This window comes from Aythya ferina, assembly GCF_964211825.1.
Source record: "Aythya ferina genome assembly, chromosome: 6".
Lineage (NCBI taxonomy): Eukaryota > Metazoa > Chordata > Aves > Anseriformes > Anatidae > Aythya > Aythya ferina.
The window spans coordinates 7,122,614-7,146,262 of NC_140303.1; the positions used below are offsets into that span (position 1 = coordinate 7,122,614).

Below are 23,649 nucleotides of genomic sequence, written 5' to 3' on the forward strand. Positions count from 1 at the left end.
CATTTTAATAGTGCGATAAAATCTAGTTCAAGATGAACCCTGACTTTATCCACAACTCCTACACCCCCCTAGAGACTATTTAACATTAAGCACACTTCAAAATGAAGTCTAAGCATTCCTTTGAAAGTAGCAATTGTTTTAATTCATGCTGGCTGATGTTGTTATTATATTACTCAAAAAAGTAATGGGTGATTATCCTTTGAATAAGGAGCATACAATTCACAAAACTATGCTAATGCAGCACTTTGCTAGTCAAAACAGCAGGATAGTATAGCTGTACCAAAGAAGACATAACTATACCGAAGTTGACAGATAACTTGTTCTGGGTGTCTTGTAGCCTCACTTTGTGTGAGAAAAGGGGAAAAATTTGCTTTTGATTAACTTTGATTTTAGTAATGACATCAGTAATAACTTATCGGTCAATAGTTTTCTGTAATAAGTTATTTCGCCAACCACCTTTTTCTTGCTAGTTAATACCTAACAAGTAAATTGCCTTTTTGCCTCCTAACACCTTCTAGTATCAACTCACAATATGATTCTTACAGCTGAGTAACATACACATGCTCTTTACTAAGATTGCCACACGTAGGTGGAGTGAATTTCTGGTGTATGTTGCTTAGTGGGCTACCCAGAAGTGGGTATCCCAATCCATCCTTGCCAATCTATAAGAAACAGGAAATTCAATTTGTTCTGCCAAAACAAAAATCTCAGAAGTCTCAATTAAAAGAATCCAAAAAAAAAAAAAAAAAAAAAAAAAAAAGTTACTAAAGAAAACATAAGAACAATAAAATACACATCTGCTACCAATCTCATTTCCTAGCTGTCACTTGAAATTTCGAAGTCATGCTTTAGCTGCAGAAACAAAACAAACAATTCAGCACCATTTCCCTTCTTTTATTCCCCATCTAGTAATCAGGGTCATGTTCAAAATTAGAAAAGGACAAAACTATGATTAACCCAGAGTTAGGATAGTGACAATACTCTATAAATATATTTTAGATTAATATACATTGTGCATATTCCTTTGGAACTCAAAATGAGTGTGAAGTTTTTATAGAGATGGTACATGAAATACATACATATATGTCTGTAATGTGGCATTTTAAATATTTTTTTCTAAGTTCCTTTTTTTTTCTGTTATAGCATTCTTTTCCCATTTCACAAAATAAATAAATAAATAAATAAAATGTTTTCTTTACTTCTTATTCTTGTCTTTGCCTTGGTTCTATTTTCTTCTATTGATTTTTCATTCTTTTCAGAGTAGAGCTGTCTCAGTCTTTACTTTGCACTCACTGCTGTGTATTTCTTCTCCTAATTTTTTATGCAATGTAGCAGTTATGTGGCTTTAGCCAAGTCTCTTCCTTCCTCCCCATACTGATCGTTCAGATTTTGTTAACAGGATGGACAGCCTTTGGCATCCCTACCAATTGAATTGGGTGTAACATGGTAGCACAGTAATAAAGAATATTTTCCATTTATTGCTGAGTCTTTTGTAGTTTTCATCTTTACTCTGTGCATTTGCATCAGCTCTGAAGCCAGTCTTGCTACCATACAAAGTTGTGAGCAAATATGTTCTCTCATATTTCCAGCAGTCTACAAATTAACTTACAAGTTAATTGCTGCATCTTGCATGAACCATAAACCTCTCATGTCATGATAACCCAGCCACAAATTCCCTATTGAAAAACCGTTCTTCCAAAAGTAATTTTTTCTTTTCGTGACTACAAGAACATGAAGAACCTTAGCTAATCTTCCTAAACATATAATTTTTTCCTGTTATGTTGTAAGTTCCTTAGCTCACCTTGAAGAACAATGTCCTTTCAGAGCCTTTCAACGTTTGACATTTAGAATGGCAAAGCTTTTCATATTCAGGAAAAAGTAACTTTCCAATATGGCACATGATTTTACATGTGTCAAAGCAAATAATGCTTTGAGGAAAAACCTCCTAATCATCCCACTGCAATCTCTCTTCTATAGATTAATGAAGCAAGGGCAATACATTCATTCACCAACGTCAGTAGATTAAGAGTAACTACCCTACAAGTGTATTTTCTTAATATTTCTTCCTAGAATATTTTTTCTAATCATTTTCTGCTGTCTTTGACTTCATATAATTCTGCATCATTCTGTCATTTATTTTTCTATAAGTTCTTTCATTGTGTTCCTATAAAAATTAATTTTATTGTTATATTGTATCAGAAATATCAATTCTGTATTATTCCTTCAGTTTGTTACTGCCCCCTTATTTGTATTATCACAATTTTTTTCTTTATTTTATTCCCTGTTCTTCTAGTAGATGTCATTTAATATTAACCCTCCTTTTGTTAGCCCTTTGTTCCACCTTTTGTTTTGGCCCCCCTTCTAATCCCATTTTGTGTTTGCACAACCCAACATGGAGCCAACTAAGCATAAGTGACCTTCAAATAAATATTCCCTCGAATTTGAATATCACCGATTCAGAAAGCACAAGAAAAACAGCGCTGGAAGCATCCAGCATCGCACAGAAATGATCCCTGGGAGAAGATCATAGCACCAAATTGTCTCACACATGGTTAGATAAATAATAAAGCTAGCTGCACTTGTTCCAAATAGAGATTCATGCATCCACTTGTCAATTTATGGCAAAAAAAACAAACAAACAAACAAACAAAAAACCATCCAGCACATACCTGAAGTCATACCTGAGATAAAAAGGTAGAAAGAGAGGTTGGAACTTTTACTCTACAACCATGCAATAGAAGAGCTCAGAAGTCTTAAAGTTGAACTTGTCATCCCATTTCCTCAGTTTGGAAAGTATTCTGGTTTTGTTCAAAAATCTGTATCCTGTTGATTCACACCCTCAAGTACCCTCTGGATAATCAGGCATCCTTTTGTTCTCTGCTTGGCATGAGGCACTGATAAACACTACCAGTTCCCATTTTCTACAAGTCTGATGGGTACAAGATGGAGGCTTTAAAAAATAATAAAAAGCAAAAACACACACAAAAGCAACATGGAAGTACTACAACTACATGACAACCAACACACCAAGAAGTAAACATACAGCACAGATTAAGCATGCTGTTATGAGATGAATGCCAATCTGATGGTTACAACAAACATCTGCCCTTAATCTATACTGCTCATTAGCTAGAAGTATTGCACACTTGGGTTTAGATGTACTAAACAATGCCAAAAATGGATACCACATGGGTACATTTTTAATATATTGTTAGAACTGAAAGAAAACTAAACAAAGTGAAACTCCCCCAGTAAAAGTTCCATGGCTGCAGTTTAAATAATGCACAAAAGTTCAAAGAAAATGATGCAATTCCTTGGATAATTTCTGATTGAAAAAATGTTTTAAAGGATAACTTTCCTTCTTCACCCTTAGATACTTCTTTCCTCACTTTTAATTATGCCAGCTGAGCTGTTTGTGAGGCCTTTTTTGCAAGTTTATTTACAAATACCCGTGTTAAAGAGAAACCTAGAAATATAGGGTTCATTTTGGCTTTCTCAGCTGTTTGAAGGCAGGATTTTAAAAATAATTGATTGGGACAACTAGGACAGCAAACAGCAAGAAGAGGCAAGAAAGATGAATGGAGTCCAATTACTCCATGTACCCGTAAGTTAAGGATATACAGAAAACAATTCTTATGAAAATACATAAGACAAATTGGAGAAAATAGTAAAGAGGACTCTGGGGGAGAAACAACCAACCAACAAAAAAAGGGAGGAAAAGAAAGAGGAAATGAAAACTGCCATAGCAAGTGACCCAAAGAAGAGAGACAATGAAACTTACTGAAATTTCAAGCTGTGGGTTATAATTTACTGATGGGTTATGCATCGACTGTTTACAGACAGAGCTTATTAGAGCAAAGATCTTATGTTCAGCAGCAAAATGAATTGGTCCTTCCCTCTCTGAGGATCATTAATCCATATTATTAAAAAACTATGAGATAAGAGTATCACTTAGCCTGTACCCTGATATTGCACGACTGTTTCCTGAAGCTCTCCACCATCCCCATTTTCATCTAGTCTAATTTTTTTAAATTGTGACCTTACAAAATAAGAGAGCTACAGAAAACAAACTTCATAGGTTAACATGGTTTCCACAAGAAAAAAGTCATGTTAATGTATGCGAAGCTAAGGCTTATTTAGATCACTATGTACTTCTATATCAGAGCTGTTATCAGCATGCGTTACATCACTGCACGTCCCTTCCTCTTGAATCTTGCTATGCTACATTGTGCCAAGGAACATTCAATTGTTAAAAGTTTATACATTTAAAAAACGCATTCATAAAGACAGAGTTATTTTTTGCCATCTTATTACAGTTTCATTGTTTTGGAGACATCTTCAGTGTCAATGCAGTTGGGAGCAGTCTTTTGCAATTTTATTAAAAATGAAGGAAGTTTGATTAATGTCTCCTTATTGGAATCAACACCAGCTGGATTTTATGTCCCAGTTATAATGCATAAAGACTGTATGTGTTCAGCATATGAGCAGTAGAACAGAGAGGTTCTGTTGCCTGTTTATTTTTCTCATATGGCAAACAAAAAAAAGCATTATAAAAATAATAATAGGGAAAAAGGAAACATGAGAAACAGCGTGGCTTTAAAGACTCAAGTCTGTAGAAAGCTAACATCAATAGCAGTCAGAAATATTGCTTAGGTCCATGTGTTCATTTCCAAAAGAAACTTTAAACATTTAACAGAAGTATAGTAAAACAGACATGAAATACACAGAATCACAAGTTAAAACAGCTGTTTTCAGAAAGAGTAGATTTACTTTGCTGCAAAAATATTTTTGTTAGAAAAAAGGAAAAATTCCAAAGGAAAGGCAACCACAGTTGCAAGTCAGCAGTTCGAAGTAGAGGTACTTTAATGTCCTTGGTTAGGAACATTTCATAATAAATAAGTAAAATCTAGAAACAACCAAATTGCCCATTTTAATTCCCAAGAATAGATAAGAGCTTTTCAAGCTAGCTTGTTATATGAAACTTATCCAGTCTTCCAGCCAGCAGTGTTGAAGGAAGATCTGATATAAGCAGAAGCAGGAATGTTCTGCTGAAAACAAAAATATTTAGGCTTCTGTTAGAAACAAGAGTCTGAAAAAAAAAAAAAAAAAAGGTTAATTCCACCTTGAAACAGAGTGTACATGGAAAAAAGAATAAGAATTCTCTAAATTTATCAAAATAGGTTATTCCCCCCCACACACACACATAACTTGGCTTGAATTCAAATAACAAAAGTGTTTGATAATCTGTGCAAGGCTACTCCTGCTCAAAAAAAGAAAAGGCAAGGAGGCAGAGTTTTCCTCCTTTTTAATTCATAGTATACAGGAACTCATAACAAAGGAAGAAGCAGCAAAGACGTGTGGTAGAAAATAATGAAGCTTTCGTATATTTAAAATCTGAACAGTTTGAAAGTTGACAGGTCATTTACAGTGTTTTTTTGATTGAACCTGCTGGGTAAAATATTAATTAATTAATTCTAAGAATCAGGAAAGTTAACTGATGATTGAAATCTATACATAAGAAGCTGACCTTTAAGACCAAATCTGACAGGAGCACATCTAACACAGTGAATTGACTAGTGGTATTTTATCACATTGTCTTAGCATTTGTTGCCAACTGGGACACTAAAATCTTGCTGTAAATATATTCCTGTTATGACTGAGTTTGTGTGCCATAACAAACTTTAAATAATGAGGTTGTCATTCAGAGCTGTGTTCAGCTGTGGGGTAATAGCAAGCATGAAAAGTGTCCTAAAGACAACAAGAGGACATTGAGGAGTAAAGATCTACGAATTTTCAGCTGAATATGTTGAAAGCACTACATAATACGTAAGTGTATGCTACAAACATCTGTCAGCTCTCTGAGCATGCATATAACTGCCAAGATGCAAGTTGTTCACATACTTTGTTTTAGAATTAGAACTAATAAAAAGTCCAATGGAGTTCCTAATCATTAAAAAAAAAGAATAAAACTGAGTTTTACCTTTTACAAAGGTAGAAATTAATACATACTTTTATGCAATTATGTTGTAAATGACAACAAGAAACCTTTCTATTATCAATCACAACTGTGTGCATTATTCAGTTCAAATACTACAAGATTAACACAAAAGAACTAAGGCCCTTAATTTGTTTGGCAGCAGGACTGAAACCTTAAAAATTACATATAAATCATATGATTTTTTTTTTTTTTGGCTATATACCATACACTATAAGAAGTGAAGATGAACCTTAAAACATTGCTTCCTTTTTACATGATTATATTTGTGTGCCCTATCAAAATAGATACAGTATGTTATGTTTTCCCTACATTACAAGAAGGAAACTAGGTAAGAACTAGCCTTTAAAAAAAAAAAAAAAAAAAACACTGAAGAAAAATTGCCTACAGAAACAAGTCCCTTCTGTCCAACTTGACACAGAAGAAAGTGCATTTAACAATATTAGAACTACTACTTCATAACCTCAGAGCATCAGACAACCTAAAATACACCAGAAAGGTCCAAAGCATAGGTGAAGTCATGGCCCCTTGCTTTTCATTATATGACTGCAAGATAGACTGGCTATGCCTGGAAAGCCACCTGCACCATGTTAAAACTAATTTGAATAATACTTCCACCACTGCAGAACTGATTAAAGCAACATTTACCTTAAACAGAAACATGTGCTGTAAATTTGCATACAAATTGCATTCACTATTATATATTTCTTGAAGTATGTCTTGCTACTTTTCCTAAATTGCATGCAAATAGAAAACTACGAGATAAGCACTGTGTTAATTTTAGATCATTGTTGTACAGGTTGGAAATTTTGTGTCTTAATATTATATCATTTAAATGATTTACCTCCTTGTGTCCTAGGCTTACATAGATTTTTTTTTTTTTCTACTACCAGTTGCAGTATTAGCAAAACTCCAGAGATCAAGAAATAGGGAAAATGATTACATATTTAGATATCTACAGTTAAATTGTTGAATATACCTCTGAAATGCAGAATTACAGGCTATTTCTACAATACAAAGAAGTCCCACATTAGTCTTACTGTGCGGACAATCAGCTGGTGTGATCATTTCTAACTCTTTCTTATACCAATAACTGTCTATTATGCTGGTGAACACTAGAAAGTCCAAGTCCTACTGCAAGTCACTTTCAACATGTGCACAGAAAATTTTATCTATAGTTAAAATAGTGACCCCCCACTTATCTGAGCACCCATTCAAGCCCTTTTAACTTATTTTCATGTCAATTATATTTGTTAATGGTGTTTGCTCCTTCTGGTGTGAAAAAGTCCTCGGAGAAACTAAACACAGTCAAGTGCAGATGATTTCTCAGGAAGCAGTTCAGCAGGATGATGGGGGTGGTAAAAGAAAGCAGAAAAAAAAAAAAAAAAAGAAAAAAAAATTGGATTATCTGCTCAGTGAACTGGACTGCAGATATACTTCAAAGGCTTTTCTGCTTTGTTTGGTGAGACTTTACAAGGGAAGGTTTATATTCTGTATCATGTTGGTCTACTGAAGGCCTGAAAAATGATGGTTCCTCTAGATTGTCACTTGCTTTCTGTCTGGGCAAGAGAAGGACTGAAGATAGCAGTTTACACAAAGTGTCAAAGGGGTGTAAAAGTGAAAATCCTGCATACAAATGGCTGTCATGAACCTGATTAATACACAGAAATAAAACTCATTCATCAGTTCATCGTAGTAGGTGTCATCTCACAGATGATGATCAATTTATATACAGGTTGTTTACCTGCCTCTGGAAGCTGGCAGGATATTTTCATTGCAAATTCGTAGCAAAGAGGCAGCAAGCCTTTAAGATAATTACTAATCTACTGTTGCACCTTGCTGCGAATTAACCTCACTAGCCTGTGAAGGATAGCCTTAGTAGGCACACGACACCAAAACAAGATAGTTCCCATGCCTATTACTTTTGTCTCACCTGATATCTAATTTGATGATAGTAAAAAAAAACATGAATTGATCAGGCATGATACAACAATAAATAACTGGTCTGAATAATGTGATATTTCTACATCACTGAAAGCTCCTAATGGGGAGGAGAAAAAAATATTGTTCTGTCTACTCGCACACTAGAAAAAAGAGTGGATATGTTAGTTCAGCATGTGGACTGTTTTGACTAATTCAGCAAATAAATTAAGAGTTACCCATTGACGCATATTGTGCTGTCATAGGTTAATCTAAATTATATTTGTTATTCATATCTGGAACTGTTGCTTACAATACTTGGATACTGTTGTTGCAAAGAAGATCTGGAACCAATAAAATTCTCTTTCCCTAGATATTATGGACCCATCCCTTTTGGAGCAAGCATCTTCAAACTTCCAAATCCTGGTGGGAAAAGGGAAAGTCCAACACTGGAGAAAAAGGTATTTGCTCTATTCCTGTGCTCTGGATGGTGTTCTGAGAGGAAAAGAAAACAAACAAGAAACAACAAGCTCTGATTTGAAGGATGATTCTATGTTGCTGGAAAAGGTGCATAGCAATATATTGAATTTTCTTAATAAATTCTAAGGCTAATGTTCATGCCTTTGTAACCTATTTAACTTTCTCTGGTATATCAAATTCTTTTTTTTTTTTTTTTTTTTTTTTTTTTTTTAACTCTCCCCTTGTTTCTCCATCATTTGGCATAGGTTTTTATACTGAACACTGAAATACAAAGGTGACTGCAGAGCAGAGATGGAATAGCTCCACTCACTTCAATGCAAAACAAAAGTGAACACAGACAGTTGCTTCTGGGCACAGGCATGATCCATCCTCGCTCAGATTTCTGAAATGGGTTCCGTGTAAGTTGAACGAAGTAGAGATGGGATTATTTCTTCAGTTTTTGAAATGATAGGGATGTGAACTAACTGGGAGAGGTGCCAAGATAGTTTTTCTTTAAACCTAAGAAAAAATTTTACTCCTCCCTGCTCTCCAGGTTAGTTTTTTCACAGCTGTAAAACTGAGCAAGAGCCCTGGAGAAAAACACTAGGGAAATTTGAAAAGATTGATAAAACTGTCATTGTGTTGTAGCTCCAGAAAACAATTCTGACATTTTTCCAGAGTAGATCAAGATATCATGTAAACACACAGATCATGAGTATCAAGTAGACAAGAGGGAAAAGAAAAAAAAAAAAAAAGTAAAATATAGAGAAATATGCACCTTTCCAGGACATGTTTTTCTTACAGAAGTAATCACCTCCCCGTCTCTCTTTAAAAAAAAGCATACATTTGATATGAAAAAAGAACACCTGTCTTTGATTATTCCTCTGTGGAAGGAATGATAGAATTTCAGTAAGAAAATAGAACTGCCAGCTACATCATAAATGGAGTCAGAAATGTCTAAATTCACTTTACACGAACTTTTCAGTCAATGAAATATGCCAGCTAATACAGTCAAAACACACACATCTTAGTTATACAAGGTTCTCCCAAGGCACATTAGCTATTGTGACTTGGTTTTAAATTGAAGAGAACGGGTTGGTTTGATGTTTTATTTTTTTGTTTGTTTGTTTTTCCCCCACCAATTTGTGTTGTGCTTTCTGAAGAAAAGCTTCTCCTTGAAAAGGAACCTATTTAAGGAAGATAGGAGGAATATATTGCACATTTAGCTTGCTTTGTGGACTATTGGAGAGCTTGATAACCATTATAGTCAGTCCAGGGAAAAAAATAGGAAGACAGACTAGAACACAGTCACTTGCAGGAAAATGCAACTATTATTGGGACACAGTTGTGTCCCCTGTGCAAGCCAACTCTTTTTCCAACCATAATATTTTGCTGAAGGAATAATATTGGTCATTGCCCACGTGCCTCATTTAGTGTTTATGCTAGGGGAGCCTGATCTATGCTGCCCGTTCCTTCATATATTATCAGACACTCACATTTTTTCTTTAGTCTAAATAACAAGCAGTTTAAATACTGTGTAAGCCTTGAAACCTGATATACCATATGGATATCATATGCCATTTCATCCCCCCCCAGTGTGGCTGAACTCAGTTTTTCTTGTATCTGAGGTTTCTCCCATCTGTCTCCTCATATATGTTTTAGTGAAGCTTACAGTGGCTAAAAATATTTTCACTTTTTACATTTGGTTAGAATGGGCCCAAGGTTCAAGCAATAGAAAAGGCAAGAGAATTGGGAAGAGGTCAAAACATGCAGATTCTTTGGATAAGTAACCTAAAATGTGTGATCTGACTGAAACTGCAAACATGTTAATTCATACTGCAAGCCATTTGTCTGTGAGAATTTCTATTTCAAAATAGTATAAAGCTTAAGTTAGTAGTGGTAGACATTCTTAAGGAACAGTTAGGTCTTTCCCTGGGTCAAATCCTGACCCCATCAGGATAAAATAAACGAAGTACTGAGAAGCTTAACAGGGAATAAGTAGTGAAGATCCTTATTTACTCCACAGCAGCCATTAATTGTAACTTCTTATTGGGCATCATGCTCTCAGCTTATTGGACTTTATGGCTAGCTACTTGCTAGTCTTCAGCTGCAGGTTGTCCCCTTCTATTTTAAAAGTCCACCTGATAAACATCACTTCTGGGTTTTTATTCTGAACCTTACCCCATTACCCCAGCACTGGTAAACTCAAACACTGTTGAAGTTCACCTTATTTCTGTAGAGATTTTGGACATGTCTGCATACAGAAACTTGAAATACAGAGCACAGTTCACTGGTAACTTATTTCTAGCCTAATCATATAAGCAGTGTACAGTAGATAGAATTCTGCAGTTATTTTGCAGGGATACACCTATCAGTTCAAGATGCAGGTAAGGCCTAATTGGGACTGGCATTTTTATTTACAGGGGAGAAAAAGGGAAGGAATTCTTCCTTCCAAAGAAATACTTCAAAAGGTACAATATTAGAGTGCATTAGACCCACTATGAATTCTGGAAACTAATCTTTTTAGCTTCATTTATCAAGCTGTGATTGCAATTTGTGACTGTAGAAGTTAGTATGTCATAGGTCAGGTTTCTATTGTTTTAGTAAAATGAAGACAGCCACAAAGTCGCATTTTGCTACATATATTCTTTAATCAGAAAAAGAAAGATTACTTGCAGAGCAACCAAATACCAACTTGGTATCACTGAAGTTGTTTTATGGCATGTTTTACACATTTCAGAAATCAAATTATTACATGAATTTATATAATATGGTACCCATCCAAAATTTTTCAGAGATTAAAAGAATTTTTTAGGGAAAATTAAAATACCGAGGCAGATTCACAATAAATACTTATTCTCCTACCTAGTACAGATGCCAATCCACTGAAACTACAGAGAATATCACTGAATGCCAGAGCAAAGTGAACTTTCTCCTTCACATTAAAAGCTCCTCATAATGGGCAATATGTGTCACAGGGGATAATTGCATTAAGCTCATTTCTTGATAGCTCAAAATGCACTAAAAGAATGATTCATCAGTAACATTGAGAATGAAGCAGGCAATACAAATTCAAGGAATTTGCACCAGCAAACTTTAGTCCTAAAGGTCCATAGATCTTGCTGTCAGACAGCAGGGTGATCTATAAAAACTCAATATAAATATCTAGGGACTAGAAAAACTTGTCAACAGGTTAATTTTTGCTTTTTTAAACCTTACTTTCTAGAGGTGTTCTTCAAACCTGCCACACACACCCCCCTTCAGTGGCACTTCACTTAATTTTTACAAATACAAGCTTCAGTAGAAGTGAACACTGTTGGGAAGAAGGTAAACAGAATAAATATGGAGAGTAATATTCTTCCACAATGCAATCCGAAATTAAATGCTTTTCACACACTGAAAGTACATCCAATTCACAAAGCTCTAACTATGCCCTCTGCTCCACTATTTTTCACTTAAATACATAGCTGTTACATGAAATTAAATAGATCAAGTCTTTCCTACATCTGTTTTTGTCCCTATGAAAATGAAAAATTCCTCCTCCTTAAAAATGCTACCATCTGTTTTTCAGGGTTAAAGTAGAGATTTTCAACATTATCTCAGTGGGAGACCATAAAATTCTTTCAAAACAGGAAAACAACTGAAATTTGGCATTTAAACATTTTTCATGCTTCCATACAGCTTTTAAATCTATACACTAGTAAATGCAAAGTATTAACTATCTGAATAAATTGCAGATTTTTTTTTTTGAACTGTCTACTGCAAGGCTGCATTACAAATATTATACAAGTGCAATACTTTTCCACTCTAATTGGCTGTAAGGTAGCCAGGTAATAAAAAGGAGTTAAGTTTAATATTTTCTGTTTAAAATAGCTTAAGAAAATAGAGTTCTTGACATAATTTGTTCTGCTGCCTTAATTCTCTCTGACATTCAGAGCTGCAGCTCACTAGTCCAATTCCCCTTCATCCTCATATCTGCATCACAGCATCTCCCCACTATGCCTTACCCCTGCCCCATATAGCAGAGCACACAAAACTACTGCCATCCATCATAACAGCCTGAAAACTACTGCTGGAGATGTCATGTTCTTGGGGGTGGTTAGCAAGGAGAGAGTTGTTGCTACTGTCAGCACTGCAGATGTTATCAAGCACATTGTAATATCTTCTTGCTGATAGAAGCTTTGAAAAGCAAATATGTGAAGTGTCATTTGACAATGAAATAGCTATGAAATCTTAATCTACCTTCATATTGTGAGACCTGACCAAACTGAAAATGGGGTAATAGAATCAAGACAAGTATATGCGTGATAGCAACTACTCAGTTCCTAAGCTTCTGATGTCATCAGTCTACAGGGGAACTAACAAGGTGCTGGAGGCTAGGCAGAGAGATAGCATGCTTTCAGGGTTAGTTACCACACAATACATCACATCAGCAAAACATATGTTTTAATTAGTTTCTGAAACAATATATGTAACGTGTCATGTTGTTGTAGTACCTTTATGCCGTATTTAACCAGGCCTTTCAATGTGCTTTTAATTATTGCATTTCTGTAAAAAGCAATATTAAGGCTATAAAGTCAGAAGCAAAACAAACAAAACAGTTCCCTGGATCCAGTTTGCCAAGCCAAACCCAGGATTCAAACAAAAAAATGCATGAGAAGGAACATTGTTTTACTTTGAGAAACATTTATAAAACATTTCCCATAACATGTCAACTTCCCTGTAAAATCAATATTTGAAGGTAGAGTTGTGACATTAATGCATGAGTTATTTAATATAGAATTTGAGCAAAATGATTTACTTCTCACTTATTTCCAATCTAAAATCTTCCTTTGCACAGTTAAATGCATCTTTAAATGAATGCTTAGACTTTGCAGACAATAGCCAACAGCTTGTTGCAGCCCATCTGAAGTCTGTCTGCACACAAAAATAGTTTCAATGCATCACCCAAGTACAAACAAGCAAGACATTCTTTAAGGTTCAGTAAATCGAGAAGTTGAATAAAAGAAATACTTTGATTTTTCACCTGGTACACACAGACATCTCTAACTAAAAAGTTCCTGGGCAAAATGTTCCATAGATATCCTTTCATTATCACTTAAGAATACTGAAAGTTTCTAGAATAGCATACCTTTCTCAAAGAAATTGGTTTGATCAAGTAGCCATGGAAGTCAAGATCACCTATTTAAGATCAGAGATGTGGCACTGAAATAGCTTTTCAATTTTTTCTTCTTTTCCCTGAGAGGCCATTAGATAAGAATTATACTTAGAAAATTTATCTTGGTTTATTGTAACCTATCCTTCAATGAGTAAAGTGTCAAAAAATTTAACATTTATCAGATAAGACTACTTTATTTTAACACTATATATAGCTGAAAAGAAATGTTTAGCACCTTCTAAAGGAAATATAAATTGTTCTGAGTCACCAACTGTCTCCCATCATCCCAGGAAAGGTGAGTTTAGTTCTCAGAAGCAGGACAAAAAATGCTTTTACAATCTGCTTATTTACTTAACAGCCCACAATAAGGAACTATAAAATTTATCCTTCATAAATTACATGAAGTATTGCAGCAATTATTGCTATCTTTTTTGGTCTATACTCAATTATTTTTTCCCTTCCTTCAAGAATATGCAATGTCTCTCCTTTTATGGGCATGACTTCATGATAGAAGGTTACCATTACCTCTGTTACTTTTTTATTTCATACAGGAAAAGCAGTCTACTTAAAAATGTATCTTTTTCTTTTATGGTACGGTTTCTGGAGTCTTTGGACGCCAGATCAGCTAATGCATCCTTCCACCCTCCCCCTCCCTCCATACTACATCTAATATTTCAAATTTTTAAGGAAAGGCTAAATGCTATATACACAAACCTCACCACAACAGCACAATCCCACAGTACCAGTAGCAAACAATAACAGCAGATATAGTAATCACCAGGCACAACAATGCCATAAACCAGGCCCATAATCCTCCTAATAATACTATGCAGTCCTTCAGAAACCTGGCTAGAGCAGATCCTTGAGCTTAAATGAGCTGCTCAGAGGAGGCCCCAGATGTGGCTGGTTAGGGCATTTAGGACCTATTAGTGCACTGAGGCCTCTGACATTACCTACCAAAAACCTGTTGAAATCTTAAAGGGTCAGTGTTTTTATTATATTGCACCATGCCACTCTGCATACTAGTATTTTGGTGTAAATTGTTTTACTGGTCTTGTATCCATTGGCCCTTTGTAGAGCCATTTGTGATTCCTCCAGAAAATATCTCTCTTGAATGCCTTCTTCCTATTACATACTTACTAATCAATACTTGAGATTTCACCTTTTAAAACTTAAAGCCACGTATATTAATTGTTCGCTGTAGTTACTCGCAGTCTCTTGGGATTAAGTTACAAGAGGTTTCTTTCTTCTCTTCTCCACTTGCTTAATTAAATATCCACATTTCTTTGAGCTGAGCACTACACTGAAACAAGGCTTAACTAAAAGTTATGCTGCTTTCTGCTGCTCTGAAAAGCTTTTATTGATTGACTCAGCTTTTCCTTCATGCTTAAGACTACTTAGTTTAATGAGGCTTTGTTATAATAAGGGAAAAGTGGTAAAGGACAAACAATCAAACCCCCCAAAATTATCCTTTAACAGACTGTTTCAATTATCTTTCACTCTAATTGTAACTGTACAAAGATGGTTTATTTGGACATGCCATTTCTTTCTCATGCTATTTGAATAAGATCATTAAAAGTGCAATTTGTAGGTTCAGGGTAATAGAAATGGAGAACTCCTGTGGTTACACAAAGTCTATTTTGCCAGCAAGAGTACTGCTACTTGATATGAAGTCTGTTTAAAAAGTTTTTCTTCTCAAACCAGACCTGCACAGGTTGACCAGTTTCTCTGTAGGATTTAAATGAAAACAAAAACAAAACAAATAAAAAAAAGAATATCACTGCAATACTGCAATATAAGGAAAAACACTGAAGGTTGTGTTATAAAGTATTTCTGACAAACACTATAATAATGCTGAACAAAGAAAGGATTCTTCAAACAATTTCACTTAATTTTGACTGGGTAGTGGAACAGCTATTGTCTGTTCTCTAGAGAAGGTCATGTTTTCATTTAGCAAAGTTATATAGATTGTAATGGCTGAAACAGAACAAGGAGCTGCTGTTTTGAAAAATTGTCACAGTCATCATTCCTGATGTGTAAGATAGAAACTGGTAGAAACAGGTACTCAGGTATACAATGTAAATTATGATAAAAGAAGATTAAATAATTCCAGGATGATTTCTGTACACAGATTTCTACATTCATACTTTATAAATAGTTAGAATCATAGAATCATAGAATATCCTGAGTTGGAAGGGACCCTTAAGGATCATCAAGTCCAACTCTCGACACCGCACAGGTCTACCCAAAAGTTCAGACCATGTGCCTAAGTTCACAGTCCAATCTCTTCTTAAATTCAGACAGGCTCGGTGCAGTGACCACTTCCCTGGGGAGCCTGTTCCAGTGTGCAACCACCCTCTCTGTGAAGAACCCCCTCCTGACGTCCAGCCTAAATTTCCCCTGCCTCAGCTTAACCCCGTTCCCGCGGGCCTCTTGACAACCCCTTACAAGGAAGTTGTAGACTGCGATGAGGTCTCCCCTCAGCCTCCTCTTCTCCAGGCTGAACAGGCCCAGTTCCAAACTTATTGTCCATTTTTTCTTTAGTTCTTTTAATGGTTTTATAATTTTAAGTTGGTTTTGTCCTACATAAGTTATCATGCTACTATACACACATACACTTAAATATATTAAAAGTAATAATGCCTAAGATCCAAACACTCTCATCCATCAGAAGAAACCATGTCTTAAATGCTAAGTTACTGGTGATAAATGGTCAACAGATTGTTTTTAATGAATAAATTCTTCAGGATTTATTTTTTTTTGCAAAATAAACTGATTGTTACTGCCATGCTGTTTCTGTGGAGGTACTCTCAATATACAGAAACAGACCTTTCTTAGAGACAGTGCAATGTGTGGAGAATGTGCCCTACAGGAAGATTTTGAGAGATGCTGGAAGAAATAAATATTGTCGCTTTACCTCATACTGCAGACGCTGTTTCCTATTTGATTAGACCCTCGCAGATCAATGAGGAGTATAGGTCTGATGTGGTACTATATAATGTGGTGACATTGTTACATCATGGTTAGCCTTGCTCTGTCACAATAGTCATAGCATTTCCACATTGGATTGAAAATGAATGTTAACTTAGATTTGAAAGTGTGAACATTTTTTCTCTGAGATTTTTTTTTCTTCTTTTAAACAATAGAATGATCAGATCCATCATAAATTGAAGGGTGACATTTATTTATTTATTTATTTATTTATTTATTTTTTAAGCAGATTACATAAATAAGAAGGTTGTTGCATATCACTATTCAGAAGAAATTTCTTAAATATCCTTCTAGATGTACAGTTTGGTGGATTAACATATATGAAGATTCCTGAGAGCAGGTGTTGCTGCTGCAGTTTTCAACATTTATTGTGATCTCCTCACTTGACTGTAAACAAATGTAAATTTTGTCATTATCAAACAGGAGAATGTGCAGTTCTAGTCTTAACTTTTTTTTTCTTCTTCTTCTTTTTTTTTTTTTTTTTTTCCAATTTTAGTTAAATGTTTTGAACCAGTCATACACATGCCATATCATTAAGAATCTGTCTGTGTCATGTGCCTCCTTTCAGGACTCCTACCTTGCTGTGTATTTTCACTTCTTTTACTCTGCTTTATCTGGAAACTTAAAGAAATGACTATGCCATTTATGAATAAGTTCCTATAAGCCAGAGAAAATCTAGTAATAACTGTGACAACACAAGTATAGTAAGAGTAATCAATGATTTCCTCAGGGAAGACATTATCTAGCTGTGTTGAAACATGCAGGTTAGCCAATTATTCTCTACCTCAAGGAATCATATGAGCTTCAACTAACTCATTTGCAAGGCCCAGTGTGTACCAATAGGCCTTAATTGCTCAGATTAGATATCCTGGGCTCTCCACCTACACACACCCTCAGCACAAATCTGTTTAAGATCCATCTCCAAGCTATTGGAAGCTCTATTTTTGAGTTGTAGATAAGTGTGTTTGTTTGTTTGTTTTTGCTTGGGTTTTGTGATGTTCTTTTGGTCTGACCTGGTGCTATGTATTTGTCTCATAGATTTACTGGTGTTATTGCAATAAGTTATATGGATTTCTTTTAGTCTTTATGGATTTTATGTATATATATTGTGTATGTATAATTTCTTCTGCTTGATTTCTTTAAAGTATTTTTTTGTTGTTGTTCTTTTTTCTTCTCTGCTCTCACTTTCTCTTGTAAATTTATTTTCTTTCAGTGTTCAGGTCTGTGGGCCTGTATCCTTGGTGGTGAAAACACTGCTGCTGGATGTGTTGTGGTTAGCCTTGTCCCCTTGCTTGTTTTCTTAGTGAAGAAAGTTTTTTTCCTGACATTGTTCTTCTTGCATGTCTTCTGAATTTAGTGCACGACAATAAGTCACTCCATATGGAACTTAATAATTCTCTTCCAAAAAAAAAAAATTTTTTTTGTCCCAAGGTGGGAGGAGGAGCTTTTCTTATTTGTTTATTAGTTCTGTCTCTTGATTACCATCAGTGTTGAAGATTAGAGCATCCCAGTAATTGGTAAGGGAAGATGGCTGTTTCATAAACTTATTTCATTTCAGCTCTTCTACTAGGCCACTTTCACTTCTTTTGCTCAATGTTACTGGAAGCTTGGAAAAGTGAATGTACTGTATACGTGTTTGTTAAAAAGAGCTCTGTATAGTAACATTAATATTTGCTTTCATTGAGCTTAACAGAAAGCATTTAGTAAGTTAAGGAAACCAGAAGATGAAGGTAGTTAACAACCTAAGGAAATCTGAAATACTTTCTTTTAAAACATGGGAGGGAGAGGTGGAGTTGTTATTTCACAAGTGTGGTGACTATGCTCTCCTGTCTGTCATGTTGGTAATTTATTATATTTGACTTTTAAAACATAGCAAATGAGAAATGGGGACATCCAGATTATAAATACTATTATAGTTTATTCTATCCTCGACAAGGAAGGAAGCTAAATGCTTCTTTAATTTTAAGACTTAACCATAGAAAAATACATTCCTTATTGTTATGCGACCTAATAGCCTCCCTGAGGGTGAAGCTGTAATTGAGAGTAGCTCCCTTCCAAGGAGATAAGGGGGAAAATGAGACTGTAAAAGCATTCATTTCATTACTGTAGTTATTTCAATCTTTTAGACTTCTCAAGTGTTCAGACTGTGCTACCTAAATAATTGCACTGTTGTCTGCATGCTCTGACAGTATCTGTTATAGGATGGGATCTAGCTAGTGTAGTAGCTCTTTTTCTTTCATTTAATCCTATTTAAACTTAAGCAATTAGCATAATATCAATCATTCTGTTATCTTTACCTATAAACTGAAATGTTTTTAAATGTATTCCTCCAAGAGTTCAAGTGCTACTCAGTTCAAAATTATTTGTTATTACAATAGCATTAAAAATTTGGCCTGCAACACCATAAATATTTCATAACTAAGACAGTTTGCTGTTAAATATTTATTCAGTGCTTTGTAAGCCATGTGCACAAACTACTGAAATTGCTTACCTCTCTAAGATGAAAGTGGATGAGGATCTAGTGAGCAGACTAGTCATGCCTGACTATAGTTGGTTGATTTGTTTCATTAATATTTTAAGCTTACTAGGGATTCCCTAACTTTAATGTGTTTAAACTAATTGGCACGTTTTGGTTATTGATTTCTGAAGTAAGGCTTCTTAAACTTTGCTGTGCTAATATTACAAACTAGAAGACTTGAAATAATAAAAGGTCATGTAGAGTTGTATCAAATAACTTTATTTCTTTTTACCTTGTACTTCTAGCTTGCAGAATTACTGCTAGAAGCACAAGCTAAAATGAAGTCAAAAAATGCAAGTCTAAAAGATCTGAAGTCTAAAAAACTGTCAACAATGACCTAATTTTTCCCCTGAGTTCAGAGTAATGTTCTCTTGCACTCTTAAAAATAATTGTAGTGTGTCTTGTCAATCTTTTTTTTTTTTCCTCATTCTAAATGGAAAGTCTTTCTTTATGCATTTCTTACTATTAAATTGTTGTCTTTTGCCATTATTAATGTAATCTGAGTTGCTAGTAATGCTGTTGACTGAAGGCATTTTATCAACTATTACGTTTTCTATAAAACAACTTTCCTTCAAAAAATGTGAGTAATACCTTGTGCTTTGACCGTCAGCTTTACCTGTTTGTAGATTTAACCCTTCTGATTCTTAGGTACCGTGCTTATTCATGACTTATCTATGCATAAAATTTTCAGAAAACATCTCTGAAAAGCTGAAGCATTAGCCTTGGTGGGGGTAGAGCAGGTGCTCTGAGTATGTATGTGTTTGAAAAAGTGTTTGAGTGATTAGCTATCCTGTAAGTATTCCTGTGGAACAGATGTGAATGGCTAGGTTTCAGTGGACTTTGATGTAATAGATACTGATTTTTGCATTAAGGACATATGTTCTAGTTGCTTTTCCCTTGGTTGTTTATTCTGCAGGTTCTATTTTGTGAAGATCGTGGAAATTCCTGAGGAAATAATTAAAAGAAGCATATGTTTCTTAAAAAAAAAAAAAAAAATCCTTTGTTTTAGCTAGTAAAGCACTTGAAGGCCTGCATTCCAAGTACTTTGCAAGCACAGAACAAAATATGTTCAAATCATAAATATTTCTAAACTAAGACTTTGCTCAGATGAATGCAAATGACTCTCATGGCTTTTCTCAGATTCTGTGGATAGCATTGTGCACTGCTACAAGCTAAAGAAGGTCTAGGATATAAATATTCATCACATCTTCCTTTATAATCAAGGAATGGGTTTTCTTCTGTGGTTGTGTGTTCAGAGCTGGATTTGAATTCCTAGAGCACAGGATGAGGTTTCATATGACTGGTAGCATTTGAGGAAGAAGCTCTTGGACAACTGTTTTGTACTGAGCATAGGCAACACAAAGAAAACATTCGTTATTGATCAGTAAATTACAAGCAATAGGGACTGGAAAGTAAACATTTCTTGATATGCTCTGATATCAGATCGAAGTTTTAATGTGAAAAGTTTTATCTTTACTAAACCTCAGCTTAATTGACGTATATTTGTTAAATAACCTCTTGTTTCAAAAAGATTAAAGCAGTCTTTCAGCCTTATAAAATTAAAAAAATAATAATAAAAAAAAAGGAAACTAGGAACTCCAGAGTGAGTATTTAAACTAATAAGATTTTGAAGTGAAAAAATCTCTGAAGAATGTCAGGTCTTACAGAGGGTGTCTCCATCTTCCCACCCTCCACTGCCCAAGGAAGTGCTGGGGAGAATCTGGGGTAGATCAAATCTCTTCTGAGAAGAGATCACTGAAGCTCTTTCTGCTCCAGACTGAGAATAGCAGGTCTTGTACAAATATGCCTAGCTTCTGGGTACCTCTATTGCCAGAGAAATGGCAGGTTTTGTAGCGCTATTGCTCTTTGAACAGAAAGGCTGTTTTCTACTAGGAAATGCTGGGGTGGGAAAGAGTGAAACTAATGACTTAAGTGTGGATTAGTTGAGAATATTTTTATTAACTTCATCACTTTACAAGAGCTTTCCCTGTAATGGACTTGAGATTTAGTCATGAGGTTTACATAGTAACTGAAAGAAGGGACAGTGTGGGGCTTGAGTGAATCTTGGTGATTTATTTATTCACCCTGTTTTAAAACACTGTAAATGAAACATGGAGACATAAGTGTTGTGTGAGTACTAAGGTGTACTTCCAGACTTGGTAAGCACGCTGGAGTGAGCTGTGTTCAAACAGAAATTAACTTCAAAGAAACATTGTAAATCTGATTCTCTCCCATTTCAGTAATGTAACAGAGGAATGGAAATATTCTGTACATTTGTACTATTGAGTGTAATTTGTGAATGCAGAACTAGCTGAAGAAGGTCAAAAACATGAAGGATGATAGGTTAAAAATACACTTTGATGCAAACATCCTTTGCATTACCCTTTATGGCCCATGATGTATGTGTGTACTGTATCATTCTCTCAGATGTTTTGCATTAGACCATTATCATTTTCAGAATTGTGTCTGTTTTTAAAAATATCTGGTACCAGTCATTAACCTGATGTAGGGAGGATGAAGAAAGATAAGGGCAAAAGAGGAAAACTGCTGCATAAACAGTCATGTATGTGCATAATATTTCTGACCTTTGACTTGAAGATCTCATTCAGACTACTAAAAGAAAAAGGTTCATCACCTAAAAGGTGCAAAATGAAAGACCGCAGAAAAGTTTAAAATAGAAACTATATAAATATATATAGAACTCTGTGATGGGGGTCCTGGATCTTGAATGATCCATTTTCCCTATCTTCACGAATTTTATCTAGTGATTACATTACTAAATCAGTTCTTCCCTCTTAACTGATAAAACAATTGAAACTGGAGAGCTCCCACACACCAAGGTTCTGTAGTGAAGGGTCAGAATAAAAAGGAATTGTCATGAATTTGAAACAAAGGGGGAATGATAGAACACTCTAGATATAATTCTCCTTCACTACAATAAGATTTTATACAAGATCATAAAGACTAATCTACAAGGTCAATCAGTACTGTACAGGGAGCAATGAATAAAGCATTACTTTGAACACCAGATACAAGTGATACTTATGTGAAATAGAAACACTTTGAGAGAAGTGTTAACCTTGTTCTTCATCTGCAACACCAATCATTGAAGCACAATATATTAACACACAGATTGCTTGCTATTTTATCATTAAAATTATACTCTTAGAAAAACATTGTTCTGCAAGGTAATTTAGAGCTCTTAAAATCATTTGTGTCTTAAAAATGAAGATGTATTTTATGAGGGGGGAAAAATGGGATAGCCATTCTTGATTTGGTTTTGATTTTAATCAGGACAGGATTATAGCTCTGTGCTAATACTACTCAAAATGAACAAGCTTTTTACTGTTGTGAAATAAGTTTCAAAATAATGCAATTCTGTAGGAGAACCATGTCTTTTAGAGATTTTACAATTGCTTTCTGTACTAATTCTATGTAATATAAAAACCTATTCTCTATACTTTTCTACTTCCAACACATAAACTTCACTGGAGATTAAAGAGGGAAAAAGACAGTAAGAAATCCCACCTATTGGGGTGCAGAAAGTAGTCGCTACTGCTAATCAGTATTGAAATTGAGTAAAGGTATATCAGACAAACCGAGTCTCAAGGAGTGCAAACTTTGAGATTGCTGGTTGTCTGTTTTATAATGGTTAAGTAGTATGATGCTCATACTGTAGACAGTGAGGTATTGTTGGGTAGAAATTGAGCCCTCCTCTGAGGCTGTATGTAGGTTTTGTTTGGAATGAAAAATAACTTAAGTCACAATGGACATAAATGTTTTGGTAACTACAGTCCATGCATGCAGCTAGTGAACACTCAGTATCACCAACCATGTAGGATCATTCAGTGTTTTATTTTTCTAAATGGAAATTAAAAATGGATTATAGGGAGCCTTTGTTCTAACATCCAAGCTTTACAGGTCTAGGAGTGTATGGATAATGTTTTGCTCTGAGGAAACTGTGAAAAGTATGACTGGAGTAGTTGGTAGACTTGGAAAGACTCCAAGCTACATATCTAGACCTAATTCATTAAAACAGTGATAACTGTAATAGAAGAGAACTAATCAGTTACCAGGAATAGAAGGTGACAGAATAAGAAAGACAATGCAGGCAGGATGGAGCTGTTGTCAGCCTGATGTCAGGAGATGCAAATATTAAAGCATACAAGAAATAGAGGAATTAAAATAATAGCAGGCATGGTGATCTGAGTAATCTATTTAAAAAAAAAAAAAAAAAGAAAAAAAAAAAGGAAAGAACATACTAGTACATAGATTTACAAGTCTAATCAGATCTGGGTCCTAGTTTATTCATTTCAAGTGCTACAGAAAACCATGTTAGCATCCTCAAGCAGAAAAAGCCCTGCCCTTGATCTGGACTTAAAAAAAAATAAAAAAAATAAAAAAAATCCATCTCCACATGCCTGTAAACTACTGCCTGCAGAAAGGCTATCAACGTGGGGGAGTGCTAGAGATAGCTGTGCCCTTGAACATTTGATAACAATCTGGAAGTAAAGTAGAGCTTAAATGTTGGAATGAAGTTCATGTGTGAAAATGAATTGTCAGCTCTGTGACTAGAAAGGAATTTAAGACATTTTTATCAATTAGTAT

The 23,649-nt window shown here is 34.9% G+C and overlaps 1 long non-coding RNA gene across 1 annotated transcript; it reads right to left on the reverse strand.

The window, feature by feature from the left end:
- Positions 1-4,600: 4,600 nt before the first annotated feature.
- On the reverse strand, positions 4,601-14,365 carry LOC311438498. Its single transcript, XR_014694141.1, has 3 exons — positions 14,252-14,365; positions 13,506-13,612; positions 4,601-5,089 (listed from the first exon to the last, which is right to left on the reverse strand). It is a non-coding gene; the product is annotated as an uncharacterized lncRNA (long non-coding RNA).
- Positions 14,366-23,649: the final 9,284 nt, after the last annotated feature.